The 15,746-nt window shown below is 51.1% G+C and overlaps 1 protein-coding gene across 2 annotated transcripts in view; it reads left to right on the top strand.

The window, feature by feature from the left end:
* The first annotated feature begins 11,620 nt into the window (after positions 1-11,620).
* Positions 11,621-15,746, top strand: part of ARSG (arylsulfatase G) — a 41,062-nt gene continuing 36,936 nt past the window's right edge. For both annotated transcript variants that reach the window (XR_012838206.1, XM_075770264.1), the window contains exon 1: positions 11,621-11,702. The gene's annotated coding sequence lies outside the window, so the exon portion shown is untranslated. The remainder of the gene's footprint in view (positions 11,703-15,746) is intronic.

Raw genomic sequence — 15,746 nt, 5'->3', positions numbered from 1 at the left:
CAAAGTTCTTGATTTAACAAAACACCTCATTGCATGTACTGCTAAATGTAGGTTGGGTTTTTGAGCCTCTTCCTTCCTGTTAAAGTAACACTGTGATTACACAATAACTGACATAAGGGAACGAAAATGGGAGCGGAGCTCTGTCAAAAGCTTCCCTGGCTGCCGTGCCGGCTGTGGGAGCCGGTCTCAGAGCTGGCCTTTGGAGTCCTGGTCCTGCAGGGGACCTGGCCTGGCCGTTAAGGTGTACAGCAGCTGAAGGGCGAAGTGCTGGAGGAGCTGCTCCAAGTGAGCAGGGCCCTTCGCGCAGTGCGCCTGGAAACACGGTGAGAGTCTGCGCTGGTGCAGACCCTGCAGGGATTTTATTGAAAAAAAGAAACAGGTAATAGCATCAAGTTATTTCTGGCCAGCCCACCTAATGCACTGCTTGGCTGTGTTTTCCACACAAGCTGAAATGTGTTCACTGTGTGTGAAAAGCAAATTACTAAATTAAATTAAGAAGGGTGCGGATAGACGGAGCCCCACAAGGTTCTGCAATAATGTTTTATTTGTGCCTAACTTTAGATAGCATTGGATTTCTTTTCTCTGCTTTATTTGCTTGTGTTTCTATGGATGCTTAAAAATGAGGGGCAAGACGTTTGTTCCTGCTGGAGTGCAACTTCCACCATCAGCAGCTTTGTGGGCTCTGGGATTCTTGTTACTATTGCTCCTAGGAGAAGCTCCTGCAAGATCACAGAGCGAGCCCCGCGCTGGCCTGCGAAACGCGCCGTGGCAGAGTCAGTCCTTACGCCCAAGTTCAGTAAACAAGCTGCAGATGACTCGAAGATAAGGAATCAAAACATCCAGCAGAAACGAGATGTGCGCTGCGACGGGAGATGCCGTCCCCGCCCATACGCTCAGTCAAACTGCTGCCTCTGCTTCGCTCCGTGGAGGACACTGAGAGTTTGATTAATTGTTGAGCGCTAGATCTGACAAACCTGGATTTGGGGTAGGCTGTGGTACTTGCGACTTCATACGAAAGTTAATATTTAAAGCCTATGCGCTCCCAAGTTTGTGTTTGCTGCTCCTCAGGCGATGAGGGCTGTAAGGCGCTGGAGAGTGAGGTAGGAACGCGTTTGTCAGCAGGTGCAGTAAACGAATAAATCTCATTTCTCTGCCTGGATGGTTTGAAACGAGGTGACCCAGTATGATGACGCTGATGAGTGCAGACTGGTTTTTATTAATTTAGGGTTCACAGAGCAGGATGAAGCACAAGACCTCATGCATCCAGCAAAGTGAGTTTTCCCCACTCCCTATTCCAATATTCAGTGTAGTAGACCGTGCCTGTGTAGGAGATGCTGACTCCCTTCCTAGGCTTCTTCCCGTTGACAGGCAGCAATGCTTAGAGTCAAAATCCCTGTCTGACATCCGTTTCTCTCTCCTACCCAGCACCAGGCCAAACCTTGGATGGCTTTTAGCCACGTTGCAGCTCTGTCCTGTGTTCTCCCTGTTCTGTCGCCTGCAGCCTGGAAGACAGTCAACTTCTCATACGTAGAATAGAGCCACCCTGTTATCAGATTCAAAGGGGAAACAGTAGTGGGGGGAAAAAAAAAAAAAAGGCATGTATTTTAACATTAACACTCCCTCAGATGGCCTTCTGTACTGATCGAGTGAATGAATGATTGTTTCCATGCTGACCGTGTACCATGCAAACGAGGTTTGTGGGATGACACCAACCATGAATAATTTATCTCCAGCAGCACACCGCATCAGGCTGTTCCGGCAGTAAGCACTTCCACAATTAGTAGGCGCGATCACCAGCCCTGACGTGAGGTTCAGTTCTGAGTGTGCTGCATACCCACAGTCTTTGCCTGGGAGTTGTTCTTTGCTTTCAGCCTTTATAGAAAGAAAAGGCATTATCTATAAATGATACAGATCTTTAGGTGGTTACCTAGGCATAATATTTTGCACTTTTTCTGTATGAGCTGGATCCTCTTACGTTAATCCAAAGTCTTAACGGTGGGAGCAGCTGTGATTTGATGACCATTTCCTGCTGTAGCCTCCATTTTCCCTGAAGAAAAAGGAAGCAAAATAACTTCAGTGAAACCAGCATTTCCAAAGAGTTATTAGCATTAACATTTGCAGGGGAGCGAGTTGAGCAAGCCTTCGGCAGCAACAGCCTTCTTACATCATGTCTGGCATTTGCTAAAAATTGTCTAGAATTAAGTGGGAAACTTCCTCTTTTACTCGTGCAGATAACCCAGGCAGCCTCTCCTTCCCCCTCTTTCCCATCCCCACTTACAAAACTGGAGGAGAAAAGGGGATGTGATGCAGCCTGTGCCAGATCTGCTGCGGGGCAGGTGGCTGCGGGCACCGTGGTGCATCGGGAGCGTGCAGGGCCATGGTACCAACCCGCGGGGAATTCGTGCTTGTAAACTTGTGGTGCCCTTTATAAAATCACAACCAAACCAACCTCAGAATTTCTCGCTGTGCTCACAAACCTGGCTGCTGCCCGGGAAGGGGACGCCAGCCCGACACGACTCCTCCGGCTCCGCAGCCGCGCCAGCTCTCCTTCCTCCTCTGCTCCCGGTGTCTCTCTCTGCCGATGGCATCACAGCAGGAAATCTTTCTGCTGTTCCTTCTCTCAACTCTGCAATACTCAGGGAGAAATATTGCTAAATATTTTTTTCCGGCGTGTAGCAAATCCTAAATCTTCCTCTTGTTTCCAGGGCAATGTTGCCTTTCATTGCACTTGTAATAAAGCGGTGCACGATCATCTCTACTGTCTCTTATCTGGGGATGCCGCTGGGGTAAGGGAACGCTTTTACAGGTACAAACGTCAGCAGCAAGTCACTGGGGCTGTTTCCTTGTCATGCTAAAGCACTGACTGACGCCGTTGCAAGATTTCTTCCTTTAGAAAGGCAGCCCCAGTTGCCTGAACCAGTAGGATAGATACATAGAGAGTATTTAGACATTTAATATTCAAATAAATTGCCAAAAGTAGCTCCTTTCTAAGAGGCTTGCAAGGTAAAGTGTTTTGCTTTTCCCTCTTCACAGAAGCAGGGATCGAATATGAAAGCACCTGGAAGACAGCCAGCCGTTTCGCTGGAGCCGGGCTTTCCACTCCGTGTCTCCATACCCCGTCTCATTTGCTTGCAGCAAGACAAATGTCTCCGATTATGCCAAAGTAAGGAGAGCAGAGGAGGAAAACATAGTCCAGCTCCTTCGCTTACTGCCGTGGCTCTGTGGGAGTGGAGGTCAGTGATTCCCCGGGCCGTCCCTTGCCCACATTTAGGGAACGTTTCTCAGAGCTAGCAGCTCCAAGAACCACCTACAATTAGTAGGGAGAAAAAAGCACCTCCGGAGAGCAACTCTCAGCCTGAAACGGGGACCAGGTAGGTTGGGTGAGCCGCTCCCCAGCGGTGCCAGAGGTGACCAACCCGGACTTGGCACTTTCTGCCACCTCCAGCGCAATGAAACCACCTCTGCCCCAGCGCCCTTTGTGCTGTAGTTCCCTGATAAAGAAAGGCAGCACGGGGTGAGCGTGTTAGTGTGGAGCACTCCTGAGATCCTTGGAGGAAAGGTCTGGTCTGTCTTCTCGCTGAGGGTTATTTTCAGTGCAGGGTCCTCCGGCACCTCTTTGTGGCAGGATTTCACCCATCCCATCTCCACGATCCCTTTTGTAGCAGTCACAAGCCATTGCAAATAAACGGCTCCAGATCTTGACAATGGTGTGGGAAGTAACCCCACGTATTTTACAATTCCTTAAGAGCAAAAGAATAACTAAATCCTGATTTAAATTCCCATTTCCATAGCTGGAGCTCTTTGGATCACACATGTCTTTAGTGTGGGGTAATTTTTTCCTCCATGTTCCAACCAGACAGGATTTCGGTTTGCGCAGACACGAATGTCACCCCACGTTTATGTTTCTCCCTGCGTGGGTAAACTGCCCGGGAAGAGCTCCTAATGCCACGGTTATGACAAATAGGCCAGAGCTGAACCTATTAGTAAGAGAAACGGCAGATCTGCAACGCACAGCTAGTTTGTTGGACTGAAATGGCGAGATTATTCACTGCACACGATTCTGTTTGAGCCCCGTAACATTCTGAAGCAAGCCTGCAGCGTGACGCCAGCGTTACACCACGTATGTGCCCCGAAAAGCGTCGGAAACGTCGGAGCCGTCTCTGCTTCAGACCAAATCATCGCGGAGGGAGAACCGCCGTGATCTGAGCGCAGGACTGGATTCCAGGAACGTCTGAGCACTAAATATAGCAGCCGTGCTCGCTCAGCAGCTTCGGGTCCAGCAGATAACATCCTGCTTCGGGACAAGGCTACGGGAGAAATCGTATCACCCCAAGGGGAGGTGCGAAATTCAGTTTATCACCACATCGGCAACGCTTCCCGGGAAACCCAGGATCCCTGTCTTTTTGCTGGTTTATGTCTCTTTGAAGTGCTTGAGAGAATAATGAAATTATCAGGGGAAAAAATAGAACATTAATACGTGTGTTTTATAACCATGGGCTAAATGAGCTAAACTCTTCCTCTGTCTGAACACAGTATCTTCCAGCAAGCCTCACTGATGCTTGTAAAAGCTGCTGAACACAAAAAGCATCCCACGAGCGTAAAATATTAGAGCTTTTGGTTGTTTGCTTGTTTTACAGAAACACCGGAGAACGCTTAGGTGCATTGAGGAAATGCTCCTTCTGGCAGGGGAATAGAGAGGACACACGTATACAAACCAGTAAGCCCAGGAATACCTCCTGCTGTAATATTTCCTACAAAAAATGTCTCCTGGTGGCATGCATGGAGGCAGGCAATCCCCTGAAGGGTTCGAACTCCGTGATGAGAGCGTGGTCACGGTGCCTCGTCGCTCAGGACGCTTTTTTTCCCCATTTTTGCAAGGTCTACACAAATTCTCCTGCAGAAAGGGCGATGCTCTAGTTACAAAGACCACAAAGGTCTCCTTCGCTTGCTGCTGCTTTCACGCAGGCCTTTTAAAACTTTTAAATTGTCGACTTTTAAATTAGCTGTATTAATAAAATATGCTCCCTCTCTCACACACACACATTTTAAATGAATAATTGCAATCCTGTTGCAAATATACGCTGGGGAAAAAAAAAAATAAATAAATTAGCAACACCCACAGCATGCCAAGTCCCGGTGCACGTGTCTCGTATTCGACATGCGGCTGTTTTGGGGATGCGGAGCTCCTTTTTGAATCAAAAGCTGAATTACAGCTCAGTGGCATGGTTTTGCCCCACGCTAATGGGTTTTTTTGGTGCTGCGGGTTGTGGGTAACATTGTGTTTTTGTGGTTTTAGCCTCGTGCGTTGCTTTGCTCGGATGTGACGGCCGTAAGCAAAGCCCTCATTCTGTGGCAACTGAAGATACCCAGCACTACAGTAGTTATTGCAAACATCTGCATTGCTGTTACGCATTATTTTGGACTGCTGCTGTGTAATTCTGTTTGCCTTTGTTTATTGGTTAAGATGGCAAATATCAATGCAACAAATTCTTGGAATTATAAGGAATTTGTAAAAGGTTACATGTATAGTGGGGGCATGTTATAAATGCCATCTAGCAGCGACTACGTGTGTTTTTTCCCTGGAGAAATTGGTAGAAATTTGAAATTCATTAAAAAGTGAAATAAGTGGGAACATGACACGTCTGAGGAAGAGCCGTGGAGGGAGTCGGTTGACTTAAGTGATGAACAGAGGGGACTTTGTCGCTCACCAGAGCGGAGATGTCTGATAAAAGATGCAGCGAAGGGCTGTGAGCGTGGTTTAACGCTCCCCGTCTCACCAGCCCCAATCCTAGCTCCAGCAGCTGTTGGATTCTGTAATTTTTATTTGCGTCAGTCGTTCCCTTCCAGCCGGCAGGATGACCCAAGAGCCGCGGGCTCTTTATTCCCGAGGCTGGGGAATAAACTCCCTACATCGCTGCAGTGGTCAGCTGGAGGTTTTGCCTTTTGTTGAGCATAATTATATAGGATTTAGATTCTAGCTTCAACAGTAAAGATGAAACTCTTGTTAAGCCTCAGGCAAATTTTCTTTGGGTATAGTAATAAAAATCTACTGTTTGGGCATTCTTAATGGTGATTTTTATCCGATGTGATGATCTACCAGGAATTTTGCTGAGCCCACGTAGCGTCCATAGGGCTAGGAAGATTTTTCCCACTAGCAGTCAACAACAGATTCAAGCATCTAAGTTTCTTACGCTTCTTTCTGCTTTTGTAAAGTAATGTTTCAATAATCTGTGAAGCAGAAAAAAAGAAAAATCTGGGCTGGTTTGTCTTGAGGCCAAAGTCTGCAAAGAGAGCTTGGTCTTCAAAAGTCTTTCTTTGGAATATGGTTGTGTCTGAATGCTCAGGCTGTCCACCTCAGTAATGTGCATTTACGTACGTAAAACCAACCCTGTGTGTTCACAGCTTTTCTGTATATTGCTGCTTGTTTCCTGAAAACAGTCTTTTCATTGGTGTTTTTTTCTTTTTTTTTCTTTTTTTTTTTTTTTTTCAGGGGACCTCTTGAAATACCTGAAGAAGAAGAAGCCTGGAGATGCTTTTGGGTATTGTGGGAATAACCCTGATGAGTCTTGGAATTTCATCATTGGACAAGCTGCTTTGACAAAAGCAGCACAACTTTTCAGTGTCGAAAACGAAAATGTCTTTCAAACTATCAGCTCCGTAACAGGAAAAACGCCCAGTCACGCTTGCTGCTGAAGTGTGGTGGAGGGCGAGCAGGGATGCTCAGTGCCTGGCGGTTTGCTTTATTTGTAGAAGACTGATGAATTTCCAACTCATTAAGTTCTAGATCATTTGGAAAAGGCAGGGGCACGGGTAGCACTGATTCACTGCGCTGCTTAGGCAGCCTTTCCTTTGCCAAGTTTCCCAAGCAGATAAAATGAAGGAGGGGAATTCCTAACAGATGCCGGCTGCCCTGTCGCTTGCAAGTGAACTTTTCTGTTGGAGGGGAAAAAAAGTGTCCTTGATTGTTTTTACATACTGAAAATGGTCATTACATGTGAATGACTGGATACAAGATATTATTTTGCTGTAAAACAAAGGCAAAGAGTGTGAAAAGATGGTAGGGGAAAGGGCCGGGCTGGCAGCGACCCCATGCCCCATTCAGAGCAGGAGTTTGCCTCCTGGTCGCAGCAGGATTCTCTGATGCCTGAACCCTTCTGGACGTAAATACGTGTCCTTCCCTCACAAAACAACGTCTGTGTTCATCGAAGCCGTCATGTGTCGGACTTCCCTAAAGACGTCACGCTTTAAAAGTGAGGTTCACGCCGCGGCAGGGTGACGGGGCAGGGGCAGCTAGGAGGTTTCGGGGGTCACCGACAGCAGGAACCCACCCCGCGGTGACTTCAGCGAGAAATACAGCTTTGAAAAGCTGACAAGCCAGGATGACCGTGGAGGCTGGAGTTCCTGCGTGGGCTTCGCCACCCCAGCAGCAGCCTGCCGCAAAGCTCGTCTTTTCCTTCCTGTGGGTAACGTCTCTCCGCTCTCCAGTGGGTCGTCTGCGTTTCGGCAGGGTCAGGCCCTCGTGTGCCACGTGCGGGTAGCCCACGCCGGTTCTCTCGGCTCTTGCGGGTAGTTGGTGTCTCCCCAGAGCCGCCTGCAGTATGTCACGGGGGGTGTGGGGCAGGGGGGGGAAACAGGGTGTGCGGAAAGACCTGCTCAGGCGTGCGCCCACGGGTGGGAAAATCTCATCCCACCGGGGTTCCCGCTGCTCTAATCAGAACGGAGCATCGCGGCTGACGCGTGTGCGGAAGAGGCTTAATTAGTCTCGGCGCCCCCGAGTCACGGGTGCCCCCCCGTGATACCTGTCCCGAGTGGCCGGGCGGGACCGGCGCAGCCCCGCGGGGGGGCCGGCAGGGGGCGCCCTCGGGCCGCGCAGCCCGGGCGCTGCTGGGGGGGGGGGCGCGCGCGTGGCGGGACGCGGGACGCGGGTGGGACCCACGCGGGGGGGTGCGGGGGGGGGAACGGGTTGGGGCGGGGGGAGCCCCCCGGGAGCCCCCTCGCAGCGGCGCCTCGGTTGCCCGAGCTCCCCCCCCCCCCCGACCCCGGGGCGGCGGGACCTGCGGCTGCGGGGGGGGGGGGGCTGGCGGGGCAGCGGGCACCTTCCCCCGCACACGGCGCCGGTTGCCGGCTCCTGGGCACTGCCCTTCTGTAATGCCCCGCTCCCCGGAGCCCGCCCTGCGGTGGGCAGTGTAAAGGAGTGGAGGGAGGCGAGGCGTGGGTAGGAAGGCTTTGCCTTCCGCAGGCTGTTTCTCAGACCCTGACTCATGAAATCGGGCAGATTTTCGGTGTCCGTCACTGCCCGTGGCTGCAGGGCGTGATGCCGGCCTCCGGCCACCTGCAATATTCGGACAGACGTCCCCTGCCCCTCTGCCCGGTGTGTTTGCAGGCTGCCGTAGGCTCTGGCGTTACAGAACGACGTGGGGTACGCAGTCATGCAAGCAGGCCCCCAACCTTTTCTTGCCTCCCGTCCCGCAGCGCTGCGGCTGTGCTGTCGGCACCCTCCACCGAGCCCTCCGGCCGTCACCCCTCCGCATGGCATCGCTGCCCACCCGCCTGGCAGGGCAGACCCCGGCAGAGTTGGTTCCAGTGGGACAGGAGAGCCGGACGGGCCCGGACCTGCGGCACGTGTGCCAGCACCACCGGGCAGCTGCTGCCCAGTAAGGTCACCCCCTGCCCTGCGGAACCAGCGCTCACGAACGTCAGTAGCACATCTTCAAAGCTGTGCCATCACCCATCCCAAGGCCTCCTGGAGACACGGGTGCCCAGGAGCAGCGTGTTATCATCAGGATGCTCCGGGCAGATTTCTGCCCGCCCCCCCCGCTCCTCCTCCCTGGGAACCCGGCTGGATGTGTGCCCGTCCCGTGGTGGGGCAGAGGCGCTGGGCCCTGGGAGCCCGTACCTGGCCCCTGCCTGGGAACCATCACCTCACGCTTCAGCCTGGATTACGACATCACTGGGGTGCATCACTCAGCCTCGTTCTTCAACTTCCTTGCAGGATGAATTTCATAACCCCTACGTTAGTTTGTGTTGCAGCTGTTGCTGTAGATACTGTAGCTTCTGTCTGTGCGTGTTTTCTTGTTTTTCTCATCTTTCTATGGTCTTACAGATGTAAAAACTGAAGGAGCACGTAAGTTCAGGGTTTCCAAAGGAAACTGTGGTCTGAGCCATGCAAAGAAATGTCAGTGGTAGAGAGTTATACTTGTGGTTAGTAACTGTTTATTTGTTTTGCTAAGTAGAAGCAGGTGTTACAGAAGAGTCAGGGTGTTTGGGGGAAAAGGCAGAAAGGTTGTGTTGCTCACAGGGCTTGGGGGTTGAAAACCTTCTAGCCAGTATCAACCATGTTGTGTTCAAATACAAGGAGCAGAATGCAGCGGAGAAAGGGAACGATTTTGCTTTAGTCTTTCGACATTAAGATCAAAAATCTTTCAACTTTCTTATTTCATTTTCATTTAACGTGTTACATCTTGAAGACCTTACTATCAAGGAATGCGTGAAGATGATAGCGAAACAGTGGCAGGAATCCGTACGCGTTCACCAAAACCCCGATGAGGTTCAAGGAGAGCCGCAAGCGGTTATTAAAGTGGCTTGATGTGCTGCAGGACTAAACCGTATGGGCAGGGTATATCGTATACGCAGAAAAGCTCATGTATTTCAAAGGGTTACTTTCTGTCGTTTACTATGGACTATTTTAAAATTTACTGTCTGACAAGAAACTACCAGCACACTAAAAATTCTTCACTGAAAAGCTAATGTTTGTATCATCTCTTGGCTGACGCTGGTTGCTAACGTGATGCTACAGTATTTGGGCTCTGCTGGTGCCGCGTGTATCCAGGAACGTCGGTCTTCCTCACTCTTCCCTGCTTTTCTAAACAGGGTCCGGGGTGTGCTGTGTCCCACGCAGCTGCAGGCGACTTGTGCCGTTTATTTCGTTGTATTTTATAAGATTCTAATGATAACATTGGAGGAATGAGAGTCCCTGTGTAGAAGTGAAAGGGTGTTTGCAGGTGAAAGGGGCAACTGTGAACGAACAGCGGGGTGTTGGGGGCCTGGCGCGACTCAGCACGTGGTACGTGCCAGAATCCGTCCCTTGCGTGGGTTGCAAGGAGAGGAGCAGAAGTCTGGTTGCATCTAAGAGTTTGCATGAAGACCGAGAGAAGATGCCTTGAACTTTAATCCAGGTTATTTACATAGTTTCTCTCTTTTTTTTTTTTTTTTTTAAATCAGGTTCACAGATCTAATTGCTGCTTTGTGTAAGAGGTTTAATTTCCTGTGTCAGGATGTTATTTTTAATTACTGTGACCAGGATTTGGTTATGCTTCTCTTTTTCTTTACGTCACCCAGGTAGGATGCTTCCTCCTCTGTGCTGGTAAATTGACTCCTTCCTCCCAGGGCCCCAAATCAGGCTGACGAGGGAGAGTTCCCACTGGGCACAATTTTCAGGATTAATTTCTGCTCTCTGCTTCACAAATCTACTGTTGTGCTCCCTTCCTGGTCTTACACACTGCGAGCAATTAAATTCTCTAAAGCGTGTGAATTATCTGCTATTAAAAGTACACACCAGAGTGCATCTATATATATATTTAAAATTACTCTTTTGAAATAGAATCACTTATGCATTCTGGTATTTATTGCTGTTGTTTCCTTGCTTATTAAAATTGAATTCGACATATAGTTTATGTCCAGTTGTCACTTTACACACTGTTAGCTGACCACTTTGGCCCCCATTGCTGCGCTGAAGGTGCTTTTTTACCGAGGAGAAATCCAAGACGTAGGTCGGGCTGCAAGATCAGTGTCCGGTCCTTGAAGACAAACACTGAGGTTGAAATCCTCGTCTCATTCAAAGCTGTGCAAAAGAGGTTGAATAAAAAAATCTCTGAGATGTGAAGATGCCAGTGTAGACGTGGGAAGGATAGGGGCCGTCTCACTGAAAACATTTTACGAACTAAAGCTCGAACGTGGTTTTGTATTTAAATATTTGGGTGATCCGTTTGCGTCGGGATTTGCTGTAAGTGCTGTTGCGGGAGCGGGTTTCCACCTTCCCTGTCCTGAGTGCTCTTGATTGAGATATTGGCAGAAGCTGTGAAGGGCTCTGGCTCCTCACGGGGGGCAGGAGGAGAACAGCCAGCAAAAGGGAGAAGAAACAGAAAAACTGCCTCTCTGCTGGCGGACTCCTTTCCAGGTACAGTTTATCGAATGTGTTTTACTTCTGGCAGAGCACGGGGAATCGCATGGGTTACCGAAGGAGGGGAAGGTCTCCTAAGGCCGGCGGGGGTTTCTGTGCGGGTGAGGGTGGGCGCGAGTGTTGCTGAAGCGGCGGTTTGGGGGTTGCAAGCCGCGATGGTATGCGGGCAGGCACGAAACCCCGCGCCGCGTTACGCGCAGGCAAGGCTTGAGCAGAAAAGGGCCGTGTTTTGCGAACAGCAAGGGAATGACTGCGTGTCTGTCGTTCAAGGGCTCGCTGGAGGTCGGGGAGCAGATTTCTCCGGTGGTACCGAGCGGCGTGTAGGACGGGGTGGGACGTGCCCCCGCTCTCGCCCGTGGGGGACGGCCGGGGGCCCTGTGCTGCGGGCCGGTGGCGTGGCCGCCTCGCCTGGACTCCCCAGCCCGCGCTCCTCCCCTCGGCGTGGATGGGGACGGGGAGGAGCGGGGCTCCCGTGGTCACGCCGCGGCGGGGAGGACTAAAACATGGCAGGCAGCTCTGCACCGTGAGTGCACAGGCTTTTGCTTCGTGTTTTTCTGTGTCTGGCGGGGGGGGTACCCGGCTTCGCGCTGACTTTCTCCGGCAGTGCCCAACTGCCCGGCATCCTTTGCCTGGTGGGACCAGTTGGCAGGAGCCCATCCCAGCGGGACGGGAGGCCTGCGGCGCCCGATAGCACCCGGGGGTGCCCCACGGCGGGGCGTGGGGGCAAGGCTGCCTGTGCCTGATGCTGATAAACCCTTGTTGCTGCATCCTGGGGGTGCGTGAGGGAGGAAGATACAGGCGCACGGGGTGTTTGGTGGCTCTTTTTGGGTACGGTGAGGGCAAACTCGGAGCGTGCATCGGAGGCCTGGGGCTGCAGCAGGAGGAGGGGAAGGGAGTGATTTCACGGCGGGCAGGGAGCCCTGCGGTGTGTGGGAAGGAGCTGGCTTTTCTGGGGGTTCAGCTCGAAGCAGGGCACGGGCTGTTGCTCCACGCGTGTTTTCCAAGTTCACGTTGCCTGGTGTGCACGTTGCAATATTCAGAACGGCTGCCGTGTCCCCAGCGCTGCTGTTGCAGGAGCAGCAGAGGCGCATCCTGTCCTGCATCCGCAGGGATGCATCCCGTCCTGCAGCGAGGCTGGCTTCTGGCGCCGGGATGCGGAGGGCACCTTGCTCTACTCTTCCCTCCTCTCTGTGCAAACCAGAACCTGTTTTCACACCTGGTACAGGTTCTCCTAGAGAATGCAATGTGGGAATGTCAAGGTGTAGTGATTGCTGTCCTAGCTCCTGCCTGCGGATGCTGCATCTTGAGCAGAAGCGGCCACGCGTGTCGAGGTGCCCTCAAATCCCCGCTGCGCTCCAGCTGCCAGGGCTGGCTCCGGCGCGGACACACAGCCGCTGCGTGGTCACCACCGGCAGCGAAGCCGGGATGCAGACCCGCGAAGGGGGAGGGTTTGAGTAGCTTTGGCCAAGCGCTGTGCCGGGGAGCGGATAAAAGGCTCCAGCAGCAGGTTTGTCCGAGTGGCAGAGTCGGAATCAGGCCCTGTCACGTGTCTTCCTATCCTTTCGGTGATCTGTGCATCCGTCACCGCGTTATTTCGTCGTTCCTTTACAAACAGTTTATGCCCACTGCAGGAAGCCTTCCCCACCATCACACACAGCGTGGAGGTGGAGCGGGGGCCACGAGGACGGGGTGCCGAGCTGGGGGCTAGGGCTCTGCGAGGGGAGCCGACCCTGCTCGCCCGGTGCCCAGGGCAGGGGCTAGGAGGGTGCTCAGCGGGGGGTTAGGAGGGTGCTCAGCGGGGGTTAGGAGGGTGCTCAGCGGGGGTTAGGAGGGTGCTTGGCTCAGGCAGGAGCATCACCCTGTTACTGTGCATGGGCAGCGGTGCATGGCTGCCCCGTGCCCTCCGTGCCCACCCCCTGCAGTCCTTGAACCCCAGGTATAACTTCACAAATGGCCTTCGCTTTTCACTGGTTATTTGGGGTCTTTGTCTCATTTTGCAACAGTAAAAAAAAAAAAAAAATCAAACAAAAAATTACCAGCCGCATCAACAGCAAAATGCAAAAGCCTTGATGTGCTTCAAGTGCCTAATTTTGCTATCTTCCCGTAGCACCGGCACAAGCTGGTGCAGATTTAAGCGAATTAGCGGAGCAGAGAGGCAGGACGGTGGGTACCAGGGTCGCTGAGGAGAGCAGGTTGCTGAAGCACAGGGTGATGCCCAGCGCCCTGGTTTGCCGTCACCCGACCGGCTCTCGCTGCTGCTCGGGCTCTTTGGGGCTGGTTTGGGCCGTTCCTCTGCCAGGCTGACTGCGGCAAGCAGCCGGCAGCGGATAAAGTAGAAAAAGACACTCACAACATTAATGAAAGCTTTGACAAAAAGGAAGTGAGGGAAACTATTGTCTCCTTGGCCTTATTCTCATAATGTCTGTGTGTAATAAGTCTTTTGGTTATGCTTGTGGCTTCTGTGACAAAGCAGTGATTTAGGGGGCTGTCTTTAACAGAGGCAGAGCTGCTCACGCAGGCCAAAGTGCTGGTGAGTAATATTTTACCACAAATTGTTGTAACTGGAGCTTGACAACTGCAGTAGGAAGGGGGGCGGGGGTTTGCGTTTGATTTATTAGATGACTGACTGCAATTTGCAAGAGCGAGCTTTATGCTGGCGCGGCCACCAATTTGCAAATCCTGCGAGTAAAAGTCCACGCGAGTGGAACCGGGGAGGGGAAAACTCCGCGTTTCGCTGCCAGGGTCCCCAGCGCTGGGCTGGATCGGCGGGAGGCACACGCGCATCGCGGCTGCAAACCGGCTTCTCGAACCGACGGCACCTCGGGATGCCCGGGAGCCTTTCCCGCCGGTGCGGCGTGCCGGTGGGAACCGGAGGGCCTGTCTTTTGGTGAGGGCATCAAGTATAAAATAATCCCTCTGGGCAGCAGGGCTTGCTTTCTCAGCCTTCAAACCAAGCCAAAAGTTGAAGGGGTGTTTTCCTAAAGCCGACCTGTGAAGTATCTTAAAGAGGAGCGTTAGGGAGGGAGGGAGGAAGGCTGCTGCTTGGGCTTGCATCACTCCCAAAATTCAGGTCATGTTTACTACGGGCAGCTGGAAAATGATGATCTCAGATGCTAACAAGTAACATCTGAAGGGAAGCCTTAAAACATTCAAGCTGTTTTGTAAGCACCTACTTTTTTTTTTTTCCAAAACCAGTTTAGCTATTTTTAAAGATTCATTTGTCCTGTTAAGTACCTGATGTCTGCTTATCTAAAATAAGTGAAAAAGAACAAGAGGTTGCCCTTCCTTTTAATTTCAAATGGAAAAATGGTTTTGTCGTAGTTTGTTTTTTTTTTTTTTTAAAAAAGACCCCAAAACAACAAACAAACTCACTGTACAGCTTCCTTGCTGTTTCAGAAAGGATAGATACCTACGGTCCGAGGGCTTTTTGTCCTTCTGCAAGCTGACCTTGTGTGATTTCCTTTATTTAGATTTGGCTGCTACTGGCCTCATTGACTACAAGAGTTTACACAAGCACTTTTGAGAGGAATACCGAGGCTTGCAGAAGAGGGTTCTGCCTCGCGTTTTCCCCTTATTTACTATTAACAAAGTAGATATACAATTCTACTGAATAAAAATAAGTATTCTTATCCTATTTGGTTCTGGCCTTAATGCCGTCATACCAGGATGACAGAGGGGTTGTGGGCAATTGATTCAAACCAGGTGGGAAAAATTACTCAAAATTGTTTCTGTGCAGGGAGACATCTGAGAGTGTTGCAGTTTTTATGTGCTTTTATTTATGTGAACAGCGTGCGGCCTTTGTAATCCCTTTTTTTTTGGGGGGGGGGGGGGGGGTGTTGTTTTTGAGGAAGATGTTGCAAATAATGTTTGTTCACCGCTGTAACTGAGTCAGAGTCAAATTTGGAGACAGATTAGCTTCCCAGGACTTTGGTAGTTGCGTTGTTTGTGCCGCTTCCATGTGCGATCACGTCTGTTCTAGGGCTTTTGCAACCAGAATGAAAACAAATTGCACTTAATACGTGTTATCAGTGGCGTGATGATTCCTTCAACAAGCAGTTCATTTGCAAGTGTAATACATGCATTGGTATTTGGAGTGAAGCCGTGTGGCAGCGTTGCTCCTTGTAGGGTTTGGTGCTGCTGGAGTTAGGGGCTAAGCGGGGAAGGGCATATCTCAGCTGGTGTAAAAAGAAATGAGGTTTGAGGGAGAGAAAATTGCCCTTTAACACAACCGTCCTGCTATTTAGTAGTTTGATTTCTGATACATGAGCTGCCTAGCCTGGAGAAAGCATTCTGCAATTGGGAGATGATAAAATAATTACATGATTGCATGCTTCTTGAAGACACGAGGATAATGTTCCCGAGTGCCACCAATTCCGTTACCACTCAGGAGAAGAAAAGGCTCCTTCTAATCACGCCTCCCCGGGTAAGGGTTTACAAGAGAACTCTTGAGGTCGGCACTAATCTACCAGCTTCCAAGCAACTCATTTAAAAAAAAAAAAAAACCAAAAACCAAAAACCCAACCCCTAGGATTGCTTAATTTGCAGGGTAAACACCCTACTTCAGGCT

Source organism: Balearica regulorum, chromosome 18 (assembly GCF_011004875.1).
Source record: "Balearica regulorum gibbericeps isolate bBalReg1 chromosome 18, bBalReg1.pri, whole genome shotgun sequence".
NCBI classification, from domain to species: Eukaryota; Metazoa; Chordata; class Aves; order Gruiformes; family Gruidae; genus Balearica; species Balearica regulorum.
This window is presented reverse-complemented; position numbering and strand designations above follow the sequence as displayed.